Source organism: Lutra lutra, chromosome 1, assembly GCF_902655055.1.
Source record: "Lutra lutra chromosome 1, mLutLut1.2, whole genome shotgun sequence".
NCBI lineage: Eukaryota > Metazoa > Chordata > Mammalia > Carnivora > Mustelidae > Lutra > Lutra lutra.
The window spans coordinates 158,035,370-158,053,768 of record NC_062278.1 but is presented as its reverse complement, the minus strand read 5'-3'; the positions used below and the strand labels follow the sequence as shown (position 1 = coordinate 158,053,768).

Sequence of the window (18,399 nt, the reverse complement as noted above, 5' to 3'; positions counted from 1 at the left end):
GCAATTTAAACTTGTGCTATGTTAGCATCACATTGAGTTATTACTCATCCTTGCTAATATAGCATTTAACAGGGAATTACACTGGCATGCCAGACTAGTGTAAAAAGAAACCCTAATGGGGCATGATGTAAAAGCTATTATGAGAGACACTATAGATGTATATGCCATCTTCCCAATAATAATGTTTTGGATTCTCCCATGGGAATCTTCATCAAAGTTGGGGGAGGGGAGTAGAGAAAATTGAGAATGGAGAACAGAATTTGCATAGTTGGGTACTGTCTTAAATATTTTAATGGGAGAACTAAATTATATTTGTCATCCTTCCTTGAGAAATATCAAGATGTATTTTGGAATTTGGGGCTTCTATTAACCTAATGACTTTTTTTTCCATTTAAAAAAATTTTTTTAAAGATTTTATTTATTTGTTTGACAGACAGATCACAAATAGGCAGAGAGGGAGGCAGAGAGAGAGAGGAGGAAGCAGGCTCCCTGCTGAGTGGAGATCCCAATGCAGGGTTTGATCCCAGGACCCTGAAATCATGACCTGAGCCGAAGGCAGAGGCTTTAACCCACTGAGCCACCCAGGCACCCCTTTTTTTTTTCCATTTTAAAATCAATACTATATATTTGTATTCTAGTGGCAGGTTTGCTAATGGATTATTCCTGAACTCCTTGGATGGCCCAGATGTCTAGTGTATTCTTAATCTAAATAAGAAGTTTATAGTGGACCAACTGAACTCAGTGAGCTTGTCATGTGAAACTTAGCCTGTATCTGAAGGAAACGATCCCCATGTTGTTTTCATTTATGTACAGGGAGAATTAACTAATGTAATAGCATTAGCTGCTGATGCTAGGGGAAAAAAAATGTTGTGTTCTTTCCAAGTGTCAAAGGCTAAATAAAGATAGGCAATGTTTGGTTTCTCTGGTGATCATTTATTTAGTCCGGTGATCTGTATGAATGAGAAAACTTGAAAAAATATTTGAGTGAAATTTTAAAAACTAACATTTTCAGGGCTCAACTATATCATTGGATCTTTAATATTACCTCCTCCACATGGCACTGAAGAATGCTATTCCCATTTTTCTGAATTCTTTTCCCATGTTCTTCATCTGAGCCACCACTCATAAGGTCCTCACCCTCAGAGTTTGGCACATCTCATACCACTTTCAGGAAGCACCCCATACATCTTCCTTTTTATTCACCTCTTTGAAGAGCTGATATTAAAGTACATTTCTTCACAGAGATTTCTCCCCATGTTCTGTTTATTTTTACCCTGCTTTCATACTTCCTACCTCACCTTTCCTTCAATATAGAATCTTTTCTTTTTTTTTCTTTTCCTTTTTTTTTTTTAATAGGTTTGTGATTGTCCTAAATCTTGGTCCCTGGTTTTATTTTAATCCATTTGTTCTCACTGTGACTGACTCCATCCTCTTCCTGAGGTCGTTTCAGTCTTGATGGTGCCAGATGATTTAATCTGAGGGAAAACTCCTTTTTCTGAGGGGGAAAAAAAGATATAAAATTATGAATAAAATATTAGATATGAAATTAAGCTTTTATTTAGAATGAGATAATAAACCATGGCAAATATATGCTTAAAAATTGACAAATATCACAAATAAGTACAAAATAGTATTGTAATTAATTAACTTCCTCTATCGTGCTTTTCCATGTATTTTTGGCTGCATATTCTTTGTTTGATTGCCTTTTCATGTAGGAATTGCCCTATGCTATCTTCTGTAGAAAGATTAGAAAGGTAATTCGATACTTTCTCTAGTATGGTTGCTCAAAATCTGTTGTTGCTAATATTAGCAGCGGTAGTAAAGTAGCAGTAGATATAGAAGTTTAGGGGTTTTTCCTTCCAATTTACAGCTCATTATGGGTAATCTCACATTTTATGAGTGCTGTTGAAGAAATGTTATCAAATTTCTTTCACATATATGTCATTAGATGGCAAAACATTTCTAGTTTTCTCAAGGAATGACTTAAATATATTTTGAAATGACCGCATACATAACCGGTTTGTGCCAATATCCTCTAGTGGCATGTAAAAATTTTATTTTAACTGCATTGATGTCAACATTTTCATCAAGTCAGCAAAAAAATTAAATTTTTCAATGTGTTCTTATGTTTCATACTTCTTAATTAAAGAGACTTCTCAAGGGTCTATTCATCCTTTTTTAAAAGGGAATTTTTCCTTTTACTGAACTGCTACTTTCATGTAGTCTAATCATTTTCGGGGGGAGTCACATTTACCTCTCTGCATGAAAATATGTATGAATTCATTGATTTGGTGGCTCTATTTTATAATCTGCTTTTATCTGAATCTTCTAGTTTATTAATTAGAGTGAGAAAAGTCCAGCTTATAAGTTCAACTAAAAGTTTGCAATTTACCAGTTTTTTTTTCAATGAAATTGGAATATTCATCTTTACATACAGTAGCTAAAATAGTGTAATTTCAAATAAGCTTCTTCTGAAAAGGACCCCAGTAATGCCCTGTGCTCATGCAATAACATACAACATGTGGCAAAGTATGAAAAAAGACCATGATCTTAAAATATCTTCCTTTTCATATTTTTTTTCAAAAACCTGTGAACACACATGTGACCATATCACTAAGGCTCTTATCAGAGCCTTGAAAAGGATTCATGCAAGGAAGGAGTCTGGAAACATTAGTTCTTTAGTATCATCACAAGTTACCTGCCTCTGGTCCTTCCCCTTTCATGTGACATGCTCTTTTAGTCTGGAGTAGAGAAGAATGAGGTCTGTTTGGCTTAGAGAAACTTAAGAAAACTCATTTATCTTGTCAAAAAATGCATCAAAAAGTGTGTGTACAACAGACAAGTATATAAGTTCATTAGGCAGGGTGTGAATTTACAAGAGTAAGTTTGTGAAAGATTGAATAAACACGAGCGCAAGTGCAAAATTATGCAAATGTATAGGAGAATGAACATTCATGGGCATGCACTCAAAACATTTTGTGAAAGTCTTAAAATGTGTTTGGGAGGATTTGAGATTGAGTCTGGGTGTGCACAAGGGTGGGGAATGTGTAGGAACTTGAATGAATAGGGTATGGATGTACAAAAGATTCTGAGTGTGACAGAGTGTTGCTTTAAAATGCATTGTGGTCAGGTAAAACAATGGTAAGTAAAATAAAGCAACAAATAAAACACAACCTCCTATTGCTGCATTGATTTCAGGTCCTCTGCCTATCACCATAACAACTTACAACAAATAAAACACAGCTAGGACATTATCAGAAGAAAAGGGAAGGACAAGCTGCTAATGCAAACATTTTCTCCCATTTGCATATGATTTCATTGGATTTTACACCTTCTTTTCTTCTTTCAGGATCCTTGCTTTTCATTTCACTTATTTTTTTCATTATCCATGAAAACCTCATTGTTTTAGATTAATACAGCAACTCTTTGTATTCTGTCACTAAGTGTTTTATCATGAATAGAGCAGATGAATTCCAAAATTACATAACTCTTACATATCCATCAGAAGAAAGTTGCAGTTTAGGTATTCCAATATAAAATAGAGTATTTTTTTTATCACTATATATGTGATAATAAAAGGCCATGAGAAGCCCTGGAAGACAGAAATTGGACATATTAGGTAAATAACCATGATTCTAGATTCCACATCCTTATAAAATTCTTCCTGAAGTTCTCAGAATCAGTTTCTGCTACATAAAACTAAAATCCAACTAAAATCCAGTTGCTTAAAACAGATGCACATTTATTTCATGGTAACATAAAATAAATTCAGATGTAAGCAGCAAAGAGCTAGCTAAGAAGCTTTATGTCAGGGGCCCAGGCTGTTCCAGCTCATCTTTGCCATCCTTAGGTCACCTATGGCAGATCAAAATTGGCACGAATTCGTCACACTTCTCCTATTTAGAGATGAGGTCTACGTCCCCTCTCCTTGCATCTGGGCAGAATAAGGGACTACTTGGAATAATAGAATATGGCAGAAATGACACTGTGCCAATTTCCAGACCCATGCCTCAAGGTACTGTCAGTTTCTACTTCTTACTTCTTGAAACATTTGCTCTTAGAGCCCTGAGCTGTCATGTAATAAATCCAACTACCCCATTGGAGAGATCATCCAGACAGGCTCAGAGAGTATATGGAAAAGGTAAGGGACCCAGCTGGGTTTCACCTTTTAGCCATTTTTATCACAGTGCTAGAAATAAGAGTAAGCTATCATGGTTCTTGCAAACCAGCCCTGCTGCCTAGCTAATTTTCAATGAGAAACCTCAAATAATGCTGTATGGAACAAAAAAATCATCTGATCCACAGAATTGAAATATAATAATGATAGGTTTTTATTTTATTTTATTTTATTTTATTTTATTTTATTTTATTTGAGAGAGAATGAGCATAAGAGATCACGAGCAGAGGGGAGGGATAGAGGGAGAAGCAGACTCCCAGCTGAACAGGGGTCCTGATGTGGGTCTTGATCCCAGGCTCCTGAGCTGGAGGCAGACCGACTAAGCCACCCAGGTGCCCCAATATGTTTGTTTTTTAAGCCACTAAGTTTTGGGGTCATTTTATACAGTGTGCCATAGATACATTAGCAGATAATGTATCAATAGATACTGTTCATATCACCTTATGGTGCAAGATGAACTTAAGCCATTATCTCATGTTTCAAAAGCTATGTAGCAGAAAGGAGAAAAAGATGAAAAAGTATGTAATCCCTATCTTTAGGAAGACTTCTCATGTTACACTTCTTTTTAAATATAGTTGACCAAAACTTGGTCACATTAGCTGCAAGAAGGACTGGATAGTGTAATCTTTGGGTTGGGCATATTGCCAACCGAACCGATTCAGTTATTTTACCAAAGAAAAAGTGGAATGAATGTTGAGTTAGACAACTAGAATGTGTATTGTATCCTATCAACTCTCTCATTAATATAATCAATATAGTTCTCAATAATTTTTTGATCACTTATTTTTTAGGACAAATTCACAGCAAAATTGAGGAGACAGTACAGAGATTTCCCATATGGTCCCTGCCACCCACATGCACACCCTCCCTCATTATGACACCCCCCACAACCGTGGCATCTCTGCTACAGTGGATGAACTTAACAATGACACATCATAATCCCCCAAAGTTCATAGTTTACTTTATGATTCGCTTTTGGTGGTGTGCATTCCATGGGTTTGGAAAAATGTATAATGACATATATCCATCATTATGGCATTATATAGAGTATTTTAGCTGTTCTGAAATCCTCTGTGCTCCACCTATTCTTCCCCTAACCCCACATCAAACCCTGACAACCACTTTTAGAGATCTTTTTTATCATTTGTATAGTTTTATGTCAGAATGTTGTATTGTTGGAATCATACAGTAAGTAGTCTTTTTACATTGGCTTCTTTCACATAATATTATGCATTTAAGGTTCCACCAAGCGTTCTCATGGCTCAATAGACATATTTTTTAGTGCTGAATAATATTTCATTGCATGGATATATCACTATTTGTATTTATCCATTCACCTACTGAAAGACTACTTCTAAGCTTTGGCCATTATGAAAAAGCTGCTATAAACATCCATATGCAGGATTTTGTATGGAAATAAGATTTTAAGTACTTTGAGTAGATACCAAGGATCACAGTTACTGCATCATATGATAAAAGGATGTTTAGTTTTGTAAGAAACCACCAGACTTCCTCCAAAGTGGCTGTACTATGTTGCATTCCTACTGGGAATGTATGAAAGTCCCTGTTGCTCAACATCCTCCTCAGCATTTGGTGTTGTCAGTGTTTTGATTTTGGCAATAGGTGTGTAGTGATATTTTATTGTTTTAACTTGTCCCTCCATGATGACCTATGATGTCGAGTATCTTTTCATATACTTATTTGTCATCTGTATACATTCTTGGGTGATATGTCTGTTAAGGTATTTGACCCATTTTTTTAAATGAGTTATTTTCTTATTGTTGAGTTTTAAAAGTTCTGGTATATTTTGGGTCATATATATGTGAACATAATAAGATTTATCTTTGCAAATGTTTTCTTTCTTCCTGTCTGAGGCTGTCTTTTCATTCTATTGACATTGTTTTTCAGAGAAGTTTTTTTTTATTTAAATTAATTCCCATTTGTCAAATTTTTCTATGATGAATCATACCTTTAATGTATTTAAAAAAACATCACTCTGCCCCAGGTCATCTAGGTTTTCTCCTACCTTATCTTCTAGGAGTTTTACTGTTTTAAAATTTGCTTGTAGTCTAAGATCCATTCTTGAGTTAAATTTTGTGAGGGATATAAGATCTATGTCCAGACTGGACTGACTATCTATCTATCATCTTCCTATCTATCATCTATCTATCTGTCTATCTTCTATCTGTTATCTGTCTATCTTCTATCTGTCATCTATCTATCATCTATCTATCATCGATCATCTATTTACTTATTTATTGAAAAGATTTTCTTTGCTCTATTGTAATGCTTTTCTTTTTTGTCAAAGATCAGTTAATTATATTTGGGGGCGTCTGTTTCTGGGCTATAGTTTCTATTTCATTCGTCTATTTTTCCATTAAATATGGCAATGTGTTGATTATTATAGCTATATAATAAGTCTAGTAGTGTCAGTCCTCCAACTTTCTTCTTCAAATTTTATTGGCTATGCTGGATCTTTTGCTTCTCCATGTAAAATTTAGAATCAGTTTGTCAATTGCGACAAAACAACTTGCTGAGATTTTAATTGTGATTGCATTGAATCTATATATCAATTTGGGAAGAGCTGACATTTTGACAACATGCAGTCTTCTGGTTTATAAACTTATTTATAAATCTGATATATCTCTCCATTTATTTAGTTCATTGATTTCATTCATCAGTATTGTGTAGTTTTCCTCATGTAGATCCTATATATATGGTTATATTTATATCTAAGTATTTTATTTTTGGGGTGCTAATGTAAATGGTTTTGCATTTTAAATTTTAAATTATATTTTAAAATATCTGATGTAAAAGAAAGTGATTGATTTTTATATATTAATCTTGTATCCTGCAACCTTGTTATAATCACCTGTTAGTTCTAGAAGGTTTTTGGTTGTTGATTCTTTTGGATTTTCTAAATAAAAATCATGTCATCTGTGAATGTAAAGAGGGTTTTTTTTTTTCAGTCTGTATACCTTTTCTTTTCTCATCTTACTGCATTTGCTAGAACTTCTTCTACAATGTTGAAAATAAATGATAGGAAGGGAAATTATTGCCTTGTACCTGATCTTAGTGGGGAAGTTTCTCACTATTGAGTATGATGTTAGCTGTAATTTTTTCTATATTGTCTTTATTAAGTTGATGAAGTTCACTTCTACTCCTAGTTCACTGAGTTTTTATCATAAGTGAGTGTTAGATTTTGTCAAATATTATTTCTAAATCTATTAATATAATCATGTAGTTTCAGTTTTTAGCCTCTGGCTGTGATGGATTACATTACTTGATTTTTGAATGTTGAATCAGCTTTACATCCCACTTGGTTGTGGTAAATAATTATTCCTTTTCCATTCTTAGATTCAGTTTGTTAACATTTTGGATTTATGCATCTATGTTCATGAGAGATATTGGTGTGTACCTTTTTTTTTTTTTTTCCTTATAATGTCTTTTCCACGTTTTGGTATTCGGGTAACACAGCATCATAGAACAAGTTAGGAAACATTCCCTTTGCTTTTATCCTCTAAAAGAGGTTATGGAGAATTGGTATAATTTCTTCCTTAAATGCTTGGTCAAATTCACCAGTGAACCCATGTGGGTCTGGTGTTTTCTCTTTTGGATGGTTATTAATTATTGATTCAATGTCTGTAATAGATATAGGTCAATTCAGATTTTCTGTTTCTTCTTGTGTGAATTTTGGCAGCTGTATCTTTCAAGAAATGTTCCATTTCACCTAGGTTATCAAATATGTGGGTATAGAGTTGTTCATAGTGTTTTTGTATTATCCTTTTAATGTCCATAGATTCTGTAGTTATGACCCCTTTTCATTTCTGATATTGCTAATTTGTGCCCTATTTTTTTTCTTGGCCTAATCAATAGTTTCTGAACACTTCATATATTCTCAAATTTTCATTAGAAAAAAACACACAATAAATCATTATTACATTTTATTACTTCATAAGAAATTACTAGAAATTTAGTTAAAAACAATATCCATTAATTAGCATAATCCTTTTGGCCAAAATCCAAATGGCTTGACTAGGTTTTTTACATAAGGTTTCACAGGGCTTAAATTAAGGTTTCATCTGGGCCTATTATAAGCAAAATAAATCAGACAGAGAAAGACAAATACCATATGATTTCAATCATACGTGGGATTTAAGAAAAAAAAAAGATGAACACATGGGGAAGGAAAAAAGAGAGAGAGAGAGAACTTAAACCATAAAAGACTCCACAATAGAGAACACACTTAGGGTTGATGGAGGGAGGGAGGTGGGGGATGAGCTAAACGATTGATGGGCATAAAGAGGGCACTTGTTATGATAAACACTGGGTATTGTATCTAAGTGATGAATCACTAAATGCTACTCCTGAAAACAATATTATGCTATATGTTAACTAAATATTAGATAAAAATTTGGAAAGAAAAAAAAAGAGAAAAGAAATAAAATTTTTAAAAAGTTTTACATGGGCTAGTGTTTTATCAGGATGCTCTGACGAAGAATTTACTCACTAACGTTGTTGGCTGAGTTCAGTGCATTGTGATGATGGGACTGAGGTTCCTGTTTCTCAGCTGGGGGATTCCCTCAGCAGCTTAGCTCATCTGTGTTCCTCTCATACAGTTTTTCCATTTTAAAGCAACAGCCCTGAGCTGAGCTCTTCTCACACTTTGAATAACGCTGAGATCTCTGCCTTCAGTCAGAAAAAGCTCTGTGCTTTAAAAAGATTGATATGTTTAGATCAGGGCCACCCAGACAATCTCCCTGTCTCAAGGTTAAACTGTACCTGATACCATATTATTATAATATATTCAAAGGAATGATATTTCATCATATTCACAATTCTGTTGATTAAAGAAGAATATCTTTGGGAGTGTACTCTAAAAATTCTTTCTACCACAAAATGCAATGCTATATTCATATTTATATGAAAGTTGGCACTAAATTCTTCACCAAAATATAAGGTAAAAATAGACACTGGGAAAGAACCATGTTTTTGATTTGTGCTCACCTGGTGTTTTGGGAGTATAGAAACTTTTCACTCTTTCTCCTTCAAGTTCTCTATTAAACAAAGGATTTTCATCTGTCTATGTCTCTGCCACATTACTAAGATTGAATTCAACCAGTATTTCCTTTATGAAGTATTTCTTATTTTCCCCTCTTGACCCTAATAATGTTGATGATTCCCTCTTTGTGCTTTCCTTTTATGTTCAACAGACTTCTACCTTGAATTATTACTAAAATTGCTTGTTCATATTCTACTTCATCTATGAAATTGAAAATTATAAGCATGCATTCGTGTATGTCTACAACACTTAACATGGATCCTAATACCTGGATATTTGATATATATTTGTTTACCAAAGGAAAAACTGGAAGACATTGTAGCTAGTTTAAGTGGCTTTTAGGAGGGCTTCACCCCCCTGCAAACATATATAGAGGAATTCAGGGAGAGAGAAGACTGATTAACAAGGTGTAATTTGGACGTTTCTTTACATAATTTTTCCACTGCTTAAGCTTATGCATAACAGTGAGAGGATTCTTTATTTTCTCTTGGAATCTAGACATGCCTTTTATTTCTTCAAAATGGCTCCTAAATACTGTCCTATATAATAATTATTACTACTTTTAAATTTTTCACAATTAAATTGGATTGCCTGTGTGAAGAGCTGTTTCCCAGTGCCATCTTTTTCACTGTGTGGTTTGAGGACCTCATCCCCATTCAAAAACTATGTATTGGGTTTCTGTTATATGGAAAATTGGTGTTTACAGGATGGGATAAAGCTATAATGTATGTATTTGAGAATCTCAAAGTTCAGTGGGGAAATAGACAATGAAATAACTGAAGCTAATGTCATTTGGACTGGTTTGGTCTTGAACAGCCCAGACTATATTAAAAAACAGCAGTGGTGTCTCTGACCTTAATGAAAGGTGAAGGAAAGCTTCCATGAGGGGTGACAGCAGAACTAATGTTGAAGGAGCAGGGCACGTCATCAGGGGAAGTGATTGTGAGGAAAAACATCTCTAGCAGAGTTTCTTCTTTCTGCAATAAAGGTACAAAATTTTCTGTTTGGATTTAAGGGAAAATCAAACTTCACTTCAGGGAGCAAACACAGCAAACAATTACTCTCCCTTCACTTTTTATAGTTGAATCTGAACCCAAAAGGCAAGATTATCACACACTGTACATTGGAAATATTTATAAAAGAAAAAAAAACAGCTTGAGAATGCTGTACTTGCTTTTGGACTCTAGGTATACCTTTTGTTTGTTTAAACGTGGCTGCTAGGTATTGTCCTATGTTACTTTTTTAAATTTCACAATTAAATGGTTGATCATGTACCTTAATTACAAAGGGGAAATTGAAAGAGACTCTTATAAAATAGAAATGGCACATTAGTTACCTGTAATGAAAAAACTCAACAGACTGGATAATAGGACTTCAACGGGTTTAGAAAACAAAAGGTAGATGGAGTCAGCATTTTGAATTGCTGTACATAATAAACTTTTCCACGAGTCTGCTTAGAAAAATGTTTTTCTGCCGGTTGCTCCTAAAGAGTTCTAAGTTTGTCCTCCCTTTGACTTTGAATCTCTGTGTGTAGTGGTTTTCAGAAATTAGCTTTTATGTGATCAAACTGCTCGTTTTTGATTCTGGATTCAAAGCTTTTGTAATTATGTTCAGAGCACTGTAAAAAAAAGTATAAATGCATCTTTAATGTATGGAGATGGGGAGATCAGCAGTCAAGTGAAACTCTGCAGCATAGGAAAGAGTGCATAGGAGGTCAGTGGAACTGTTGAAAAGAATAGAAATTAGATCCTGTCAAAAAGGGGTGAAAGAGGGGCGCCTGGGTGGCTCAGTGGGTTAAGCCTCTGCCTTCAGCTCAGGTCATGATCCCAGAGTCCTGGGATCGAGCCCCGCATTGGGCTTTCTGCTCAGCAGGGAGCCTGCTTCTCTCTCTCTCTCTCTCTGCCTCCCTCTCTGCCTACTTGTGATCTCTGTCAAATAAATAAATAAAATCTTAAAAAAAAAAGGGGGTGAAAGATTCAGACTCATCCTATTAAAGAGCTGCCAAAGAGGAATTTAATAATGTATCCTTTTATTTGTGGCGGCGGAATATTAGACACTTATAAAAATGTAGACGATATGAAACTCAGCAATACTTACCACCTACTTACCCACCTACCAACTCATGAGGAATCCAATTATTGGGTATTTAAAAAGTTCTATTACACAGACAGAATTTGCTGGGGATTAGTAGATATGCACAGCAGTTCACTTTATATTTACAAATATCCAAGATTGAGAAGGAAGAGGCACGTATAAGGTAATATATGTTAGATTATAAGAGTTTTTTAGGCCTCCAAAAATAAAAAGAGCTGTAGAATTAAAAACTCTTCTAATTATGTTCTTATGGTGTGAAAATCAACATGTGCCTTGGAGAAGAAATTTTGGGAAAAAAAAACAGTATCTCACATTCAATGTACTTTTTAGATTTCTGAAAAATGCATCTTTTTGCAATAAACCCTTTGGCATATGCTCATTACCAAGGAAAATAAAACAGTTATATGACTGGGGCGCCTGGGTGGCTCAGTGGGTTAAGCCGCTGCCTTCGGCTCAGGTCATGATCTCAGGGTCCTGGGATCGAGCCCCACATTGGGCTCTCTGCTCAGCAGGGAGCCTGCTTCCTCCTCTCTCTCTCTGCCTGCCTCTCTGCCTACTTGTGATCTCTGTCTGTCAAATAAAAAAAAAAAAAAAACAGTTGTATGCCTAATTATCATATCAGTTCAGGAAAAGCCCAACAACCCACCCCTTGTTATCATAAACTAATGATGCCTCTCCACATTACATGAAACAATCAGTGGTGGTTCATTACAGTCATGTCGTCTTGCTCCATAAATGTCAGGAGATTAAAGGTGAACACTTTAGCTTCACATTTTTTGTACATGGGTTTTTAAAAGTTTAATGTGGTTGGATTATTTTAGGTGACAGTGACAGTTTCTTCATGATTCCAAAATGTCTACTGGAAAAGTCTAAAAACTGGTCAAAAACTTCTATTTGTTCTTATTTGTATTCATGTCAAATACTGTTTTATTGATTTTTTTTTTTTACTGTAATAATCCACTGACAGGATAAGCCCATGTTTAGAGTTCTAAAGACAAAAAGGCAATCGTTGTGTTTCTCAGTGTATGGTGAATGAGCTTTGTGCACAACACAGGGTTCTAAGAGCTCAGCATATGCTCTTCACATGCACACAGACAGGTATCTTTCTTTTAAGATGTTCACAGCTTTCAGAAAGTCTGTTGGGAACAAGCTTGTTTCATTTAGTTCCGTTCAGCATCTCCATAGTTTTGTAGTTAAGGCAATCTCTCAGGGTGTAACGCCATATAGAAATGATGTTTCCTGAAACAAACTATGGGAAAAGCTGTTTTAAATTACAGTATGGAGTATTTGTGACATATTCAGCTCTGCATGAAAATTCTGAATCATTCATTGGAACAGATTTCTGTAATAATGACTTAAGTCTAGAGTAGCCTTCTCACCAATTTAAGCCTTTTACTACATGGAAACCTCTTCCCTATTCTAGTTTCCTAATTATTCCTTTGAGAACTCAGTAGGATATTAGAGATCATAGGTAGGTTGGGTGAGTTTGAGGGCTCTAGGAGTTTTTCCTCAGCTAGAAAAAGAGACTTTGACTAAACTATTTTTAAGATCTTTTGAAGCTTTAAATCTGATATCTCAATGACCTAACTCTGTTACTGACAGATAAACAACAACAACGACAACAACAACAACAAACCCATTTCCTATGTGCTTTACATTCTTCATTATTATTTCAATATTCAACTATTTGAAACAAACAAATAAACAAACAAACATAGATTAAAGGAGATGGAGCACACAAAATCAATGACCAAAATAGCAATAACAAAGAGTAAAAAAGAATAACAAGTGTTGGTACATGCTATGTGCAAGACATTCTTCTAAATACATACTATCATTATTTTACTTAACCTTCATAGTACATTGCCTTGGGGCAATATACTAATAGTTCCCATTTACAGATGAGATTGAATCTCAAAGAGTTTGTGTAAACTGCTCTATAGTTTACCCTATAAGTGGAACCATTTGGATGCAAATCCAGGTCAGCCTAATTTCAGTTTCATTTCTTTTTCATGTTATTTTTCTAGTATTAGCATAGAAACAAACAATTTTAAGTTGAATGAAGAAAAGGAAATGGAAGAAAATAGCATTTTCAAAGAATGAAAAATCTAAGGAGAACCTGCCTACACACAGTGCCCCCACTAGTAACCCCTCAGTAAGACAAAGTGAATATAAAATCTATTTAACTGAGGATATAGTCTCAGAAAATAAAAAATGCAGACAAAAAAATTGAGCTGAACACCTGATTTGTATTCAAATAATCCGGTTACAAAAGCATGTTTTGTTTAATTTGAATTTTTCATATTCACATTTTTGTTTGTTAAGAACTTTCTTAATGTTTGGGAAACTGCACACCACAGGGAGCAGGGGATAAGAAGTAATGTCATGGCTTTTACTGGATTCTGGAGAAATATGGACTGCTAATATGAGACTAAACCCAGACTGCAGTGGGGATGGTTGTTGAACTACAGAAATTTAAAGTGTGATGAAGTGAAAACAATTTTTAAGAAATCAATTGTTTTTAGACATCTAGTCTTTTTTTAAAAATATTTTAGTTCAAAGACGCTGCCTTCACATGTAGAAGACACTTATAAAGCATATTTTAGCATTCTTTTAAAGAAATGACCTATAAATTTCCTCTGAATAAGATTTTTTAAATTGTGTAAATAACAGTCCAACTTTTCAGAGCAAAAAGTAAAGGAACACTTATTTTAAGGATAATGGGAAACTTAGAAAACCAAATCAATTTTTCACTGAGATGTTACTCATGTTGTGAGGGAAGACATAATGGTCATAATGGAGTGGGATCAAAGGGTTAAAATAAATGAGAAGAATTAAAAAAAAAAAAAAAGACCCAGAGGGAAAAGAAAACCACAAGAAAATAGGTCCACTAATGAATGAGGAAGGGCATGAAATTAATGATGGCTCTAAAACGGCTGAGTTATTGAACTCATTTTTTAAATCTGCCTTTAACAAGAGAAATGAACCAAAGAAATATAGACAATTAGGGAGTAATGAAGACATTTCAAAAATTGCTCTAGTCAACATGAAGATAGGGAATTCCTTACTTGGCAGGCACTGAAAGGGCCATATCACCCTGAGTTATTCAGGGAATTGGCCAGCATGTTTACTGATCCACATAAGTTTATTCTTAGAAAAATGAAAGAATGTTAGCATTTCAGAGAATATGGAAAAAGTAGTCTCTTGAAAGGTTTTGGAAACTTTTGCCCAGGAAGGGCAATCAGTAAAGATGGCATATTGATACCTCTGAAAAATGTTAAGAATGGGTAACTGGCACACTCCCTTTAAAAAGGATAAGGCAGGACACATGAATTTTCAGCTTTGTCATCACTAACCCACAGAAGAAATTAAAAGGAGAATAAAAAAAAAAAAAAAAAAAAAAAAACCACCAAAAGTCAAACATTTGGATATTTTTGATTTGGTGAGTCACCCAAGTGTGAACAAAGAATTAATCAGAATGACTCAAAGAAAAGTGATTTAATCGTGGTTTTGGAAAAAGGTCAAAGATCACCATGAGTGATGAAAATATATGGCAAATTATATAAATGACACTCGGGGCTCAGTTTGGGCTAGTATTCATTCTGTTTTGTTTAAAAGCTTTGTTATTTATGATTAGCAAGATGATTAATGAATTGTTTAAAATATTTTAAAATGACATTATTCTCTTAAAGTCAGGGAACACTTGCAAAAACCACAAAGAAGCAAAAGGTTCAAAGCAGGACTATAAATCTGTAAATGGAGGTTATGCAAAAATGTGTGTGTAGGGGTGAGAGGTATCCAGAAGTCAGGGTCTGAGCTAGAGAATTATGTAACATCTTGCAGTTCAAATGAGGCAGAAGGTCAACGGTTGTTGCACTAACAATGATGAAAGAGATCCCTGCTTGTCCCCTCTTCATCTTAGCTATGCTAAAATTCTCTCAATGCTGGAAAGACTAGTTAGTGTCCTTTCTCATCTCATCAATAAGAAGCATGGGAAACATTGCATCTGAGAACTGTGGATTGGTAGCAATGCCCTTTAAAGGAAAAAGAAACGGGTACAAAAGGACCTGATGATGCGCAAGAACACATTAAAAAATCAGACGACTTTGAGAACTTTAGTTAGTTCTGGGATCCAGGCTTTTTTGAGGAAATTTAGCAGAAGTGCCCAAGTTAGAAAGTGAGAAGACTAGGAAAAGGAGGACTAGATGAGAAAATTTCTGATCGAGTTGGTGCAAATAAATACAGATTAACGGGAAAATATAAAGCCACAAAATTTGAAATGAAGCAAGAGGATAGAGTAAGCAGTGATGATTTAGCATTGCAGGAAATAACTCATCAGGCGTCCAGTGAACACTTGCTGTTGCCTGGGATAACGAGGATGTGACAACAGGGACTTCACCCATAGAGTGATGATGCCTCTTGCATTTCACTTAGGAGATGAAAGGTAGGTGTTCCGACTGCCCAGTTCAAGGCATTTAAGTTTCTGCTATTGATGAGACGGTATCACTTCTCCAAGGAGATGCACTATGTATCTTCCTTCTTTTTTATGTAACCAAAACACTCCCTCACTGTTAACGAGAGCTGCACCCTGCCAAACACTTGCAATGTCCGACATACTGACCTTTATCATTACCATTCACATCATCCTTCCAGGGCAGGCGTTGTGATCTAGGTATCACAATAAGGAAAGGGACAGCACCTTTAAGTAGCATTTCCAGCGTCACATAGCAAAGAGATAACGAGGCTGGACAGCAAACCCAGGGAGCAGTCTCCAGACCCCTGCTTTTGCTCCACCTACTGAGACCAACTTCATGTACAGAATATTCTATTCTTCTCACTCTCTGCAAAATCCATGGTTTCACACTTTCTGATACTGTGTTCTTTCTCTTTTATAAGATGTTATTTATCGATTTGAGAGAGAGAGAGAGACAGTACAACCAGAGGGAGTGGCAGACAGAAGGAGAAGCAGGCTCCCCACTGAGCAGGGAGCCTGATGCAGGACTCAGTCTCAGGACCAGGGAATCAAGACCTGAGCCCATGGCAGATGCTTAACTGACTAAGCCACCCAGGAGTTCTTCTGGCATTGTTCTTAATCCAAAGGAGCTGAAATGTGTCTTGGCAGCGTCTGTGATCTCAAGTGCAACAACCCGAAGGAATTGCTAGTGATGAAGACATTTCTGTCCCCTAAAAGGTCTATGTCATATTGTCCAGTGGTCACAGTTCTGACCATGGCCTTTGATGACTTGCCCTTGATTCAAGGCATCCACAGCAGTTCTGTCAATACAGCCAGTGCCTCTAACTCCCATGACAGTTCAGGTGGACTTGCTGTGCTCAAATAGCTATGCTTTCCCTGAACAAAATTCAGAGAGAGATAGGGGAGTTATTGACTTGTATCCCTTGCATGGCTATCTATATACACACTATAATACACAGGCATTCATCTTGGTGGCTTGTGATTTCAGATTCTTAATTCAAGGTTTTGGGTGTTTGTGCCAGATATTTAATTACTCAGAACATTTGTTGATGGAGACTTAGATGTCATTGGGTTCCTTTGAAATTTGGTATCTTCCTGATTATGGCTTCACATGAGAATATAATGTCAATTAACCAAATAGTTCATTCGTTCATTTAGAGGATCATTATGCTTATATGTGCTAAACTCTGACAGTATTTCAGGCATGGCATCCATCTTAGGACACAAAGACAAAAGCAAAAGACTCCAGATAGCCTCATCCTTCACTGGTGAATCTACTAAATTACCAAGCATTTCATAAGGATTTACTATTATTTGTCAAAACACTGATGTTTACTGATGATTTACCTATTATATAAAATAAACTCAAGTTTTTCCTTTTAATAATGTAATGATCACTCCCATAATTCTAATATGCTCTCCTAAATATGGAAGCAGGGGCACCTGGGTGGCTCAGTCAGTTATGTGTCTGCCTTCAGCTCAGGTCATAATCCCAGGGTCCTGGGATGGAGCCCCACATCAGGCTCCCTGATCAGCAGGAAGTGTGCTTCTCTCTTTCCTTCTGCTGATCCCCTTGTTTGTGCTCTCTTCTCAAATAAGTAAATAAAATCTTAAATTGTTATAGAGTTTTAAAAAATGGAGTAATTAGAAAAATAAATGTGGAAGAAAACGAGTTACTAACATAGGATAAGAAATAGTTCATAATATTGAGTATTCCCTTGGGAATAAATTGCTTAAGTGAACTTGTGTGTAGAACAGAAAACATAAAGTTGAAAAACACTGGTTATTAGGAACAAACGTGTGTATGGATGACACACAACCACAAATGTTACGTTATACAAAACACTGTGGGGGACACAGAATACACTGGGCAGTTTCCTTCAAAAGGTGGAATTAGAAGTAGTCCACAGTAAAGGAATTAGGATAATGAACCCTACCAGTACAATAGCCTAGGGCAGGGAGTTGGATCGGTGCCATGGATTTAAACAGTGGTTTTGTTTAAATGGAACACAACATTTGTGAGCAAAACACTGGAATGAACTAAGTTGGAATGTGTGTCTGAGAGCATTTTAAAATCATGCTAAGCATATTTTGGACTGCATGGTATAGTTATTGGCAAGCCTGCTTCCAACTGTAGAAAATTTCAAAATACCACTATTTTCATTAAGGTTTCTTTTTAAACTGCAATTATGAGCAAGGCCATCCAGAGCAAAACAGCTTCTAGGTTTACTGAGAGTCGGTTCTCAGTCTGAGCCAGCTAAGTCCCAAGCTCCTAAACTCTCTGCCCATCAAGGCACAGTTGAGTCTAATCCACCTTGAATGCCCACCCTCATGTCCCTCATTCACTGTCCCAAGTACAAGCTCTCAAGCCATCAGTCTTCCACCCTAACTTGACACAAACCATTTCAGATCCTCCCCCCTACTCAGAACGTTTGATGGCCTTTCCAACTCTCAAATAGTTTTCTGTGCTTTGAGGCTTCTACTCCTTAACTAGAGAATTCTCATGGATTCTTAAGCCCTTCTCTGAGTGCATTTACGTTAACTGAAATAAGGCTTTTACCAAGTATACCTTCTCAAGTTGCACATCTACCC

At 35.6% G+C, this 18,399-nt stretch overlaps 1 long non-coding RNA gene across 1 annotated transcript; it reads right to left on the bottom strand.

The window, feature by feature from the left end:
- Positions 1-620: 620 nt before the first annotated feature.
- LOC125086709 (uncharacterized) lies at positions 621-15,787 on the bottom strand. Its single transcript, XR_007123252.1, has 5 exons — positions 15,733-15,787; positions 10,094-10,216; positions 8,642-8,889; positions 3,332-3,592; positions 621-1,495 (listed from the first exon to the last, which is right to left on the bottom strand). It is a non-coding gene; the product is annotated as an uncharacterized LOC125086709 (long non-coding RNA).
- Positions 15,788-18,399: the final 2,612 nt, after the last annotated feature.